The sequence below is a fragment of the Corylus avellana genome, chromosome ca10 (assembly GCF_901000735.1).
Source record: "Corylus avellana chromosome ca10, CavTom2PMs-1.0".
NCBI classification, from domain to species: domain Eukaryota; kingdom Viridiplantae; phylum Streptophyta; class Magnoliopsida; order Fagales; family Betulaceae; genus Corylus; species Corylus avellana.
This window is the reverse complement of record NC_081550.1, coordinates 1,184,132-1,187,693: the sequence shown is the minus strand read 5'-3', so window position 1 is coordinate 1,187,693 and position 3,562 is coordinate 1,184,132.

Here is a 3,562-nt window from a genome sequence, read left to right as displayed (position 1 = left end):
GAACACCAAAGACTTGCAAGTTAACAAGTACCAATATAACACAAATACCAAAAACCTCAACAAAAGTACAAATTCTACATCCGGCCCAAATTCTAGTTGCCAATTCTAGGGAGATCATAGCATTGGGGACTAGGGAGGTTGGAGTCTCGTGTAAGATAAAATGATTAAATTTATTCTTTTTAATATATTAGCTTCAATTTTTCGGATAAATAATAATTTAATAAAGATTATAACTTCGAACCTTGTCGATGCTAGAAAATCACATTTTTATCTCACAATGTTGACGATTTTGTTTAGCAATGGACTTGAACAAGTCCCATTTTTTTTACCAAAAATTAAGTCTCAAATATTTGTATTTTTTATATCATATAAATTACTTTTTATTAGTATTTAAACAAAAACCCACTACAAAACAAAAGTTTTTTTATATAAAAAAGTCAAAACTTCGATTTACTTTATATCACATCAATTACTTTTAAACTAAAAATCCACTAAGCAAGTCTATTACCAAACAAGACAGACGTGATAGTTCTAGCAAATTCATAGAATATATATATATATATATATATATATAAGGACTAATCCAAACGTTGGTTAGGACTACCATATCAATTGTCAACATTATAAGATGAGTAATGTTATATACCAGACAAGTATCTACCTTACCTCCACGAAAATCTATTTTGGCGTAATCTTCCTAATCAAAAAATTCATTTCCATCCACTTAATGCTATGGAAGGCTACGCCATATCAGCTTTTTGTGGATGAAAGGTAAAGATAACCCCTTTTTTTTTATTTTTCTCAAAATAACAAAGGAAAATACAAAGGGAAATAAAAATAGAAATACTTGTTCAGTATATAACATTACTTTTATAAGATCTTATTTAAAAGTTGAGGCTTTGTTTTATGCTTGTAGCCATAGTTGTGGGCTTCTGGCCAATAAATATTTTCTTACGAGGCCATTATCTCGACACGGCCACAGCCACAATTAATTCTATTAAGAAGTACCATGATTACTTGTTCGGCCCACACACTCAAATCCACCGATAAATCTAGCTTTCCTAATCGTTAATGATAGGATTCATTCTCGTTCAACCATTTTTTAATCATCTAATTTCATAGTAAATAGATAAGTTTATCATTAAATTTGTGTAAAGTTTACATGAGCCTATAAATTTAATAATTAATCTATTAAATTTATAAGTCGAAAAAAAAAATAGTATATATATATTAACGTGAATGCTAAAATAACAGCCTTTGTTGGAGATGCTTTTATAAGATATGAAATGGTGGTGGTGAGTGGTGACATTTTACATGGGGGTTCAGGAAAATAAGATTATCTCAATTTGAAATGAAATAGAAATGAGTATTTTATAGTAAAGATTTTATTTGACAAATTTAATTATATACATAATATTACATGATAAATATATTATTACGTTACATTTAAAAATATTAAATAACGAGTTTTATATAATTCATAAACCTTTCACTTGAAATGGAGAGGGAAAGCAATATTGCAAGACACATATGCATATATATGCACGGCAACGACTACTATGTCAATGTGTTTAAAGTCCAAACACGATTTTTGGAGTGGACATAAGGCAAGCCATATTAGAGCTGAAGTCAACAATAGATCCGATCAATTTAGAAAAAATTAATAATTAATTTTTCATTTTTTTTTAAAAAAAAAGAAAGGACTTTTTTCTTCTGGCAGATATTTAGGTCCTTTCATTGAAAATTTTGTTTTCAATGTGAAATGAAATTTTGATGGGTAATGCTAACTAGCACAACACACGTCAATAATGATACGTCATTAAATTCTAATGACGTGTCAGGCCACCTAGCACGTCAAAAACAGTACTCAGTCAAGAAAAAAAAATTCATTTTTTGTAGTGTAGAAGGAAGACTTAAGTCTTCTTTGTGTCTTTTCAAAATTAATATGACTTTTAAAATTATTATTGAATAAACTTTAAAATTAATAATGAGACATTGTTTAACATAAACTTTATCTTCAATTTCTTATGAGAAAACTGTTATATAAAAGTATAGCAGGATTTCAATTGCCAAATTTATTGAAAAATATGTGGCGCAAGTAAGTCCTTTAGATGCTTTTCAATGCTTGTTAGTCAAGACAATTGACAAAGCAGCTGGCCATACTAAATTCCATTACTCGCCAATAGCGAAGGGACCAAAAGTGACGCAGCACAAAAAAAAAAAAAAAAAAAAAAAAAAAAAAAAAAAGATTTCATATTGCATAGAGAGTCTCACCCACCAATAATAGAGTTTAACAGAGCCTCATTACCCAAAAAGAGGAATCACACCTCAAAAAGAGAAGCCTCATCTCTAACCAGAGTATTCACCCAAATATATATATATATATATATATATATATATATATATATATATTCCAAAATATATAATTTTTCATTCATCATTATTAAATTACAAAATAAATTAAAAGATAAAAATTAAATACTCATAACCAAAATAAATAAAACAAAAAAAATCTGATTCTTCATTTTTCATCCTGCATGATGAAGAGTTAATCAATTCAAAGAGGACAAGGTTGCTTCTTTCCACTTTGTAATGTTCATGTTGAAAAGCTGGCATCTTGATGATTTTTTTTTTTTAACGAGAATCTTGTCAAATTTTATTGATAAAAGATCAGAAGCATAAAGCTCTTACATAAATTATAGTAAAAAATTATGAGGTTTCAAAATCATAGATACAATCAGAAAATTCTTATAATCAAGTATTATCTATGACTTCTTCTACTAATCCATATATAATTATAGTTATGAAACAAATCTGCTCCAGATAGACTAGATCCAAGACATGGGTAGCCCAAATTTTCAAACTTTATTTTCCGGCCATGAGAGATAATCCCGCATACCGATCTACTCCTCATCGGATTAAAATGTTAGGAACCAACTCACATCCTCGACCCAAAGACTAGAACACAAATGACAAAAAATCAAAACTAAAAAACTAAAAAACTAAATCCCCAATACAAACAAGAGTGGTGGAGCACGGCATTATAAACATCATCGAAAAGACACACCTTGGCTGGTGAAGATAATTAAATCTGAGTTTGAAAAATTAGACCTAGATGTAAAACAAAATTGTCAAAAACGGAGTTTGAAAGAAATTTCAGATAAAACACGGAACACTACTATCAGGGAAAGAGCGACAAAGAGAAAGAAGGGGTAAGAGGACGAACCGCGTTGATTTTTCTAAAAAATTGGCGTGCATCTTGATGACTTATGCAAGAGCCATAGTCAAAAAAGAAATTTCGAGGTACGCCAGGAAGAAAATGTGCAGACGATCGAACTGATGGATTAAGATTCCAAGTGGGTGGTGTGAACTAGTCCTCCAATAGAAACAAAATAAGTATCATATTAATTACCTTACTTTTGTGTTGAAAAGCTGGCATTGATTTGTTTGGTTCAGGACACATTTGATGACTAATGCAAGATCCTTAGTAGAAAAAGAATTTCTTACGCTTGTTGGAAAAGTTGTATGTACTTCCAAACCGTTCCCGACGCAAGTGGAAGGT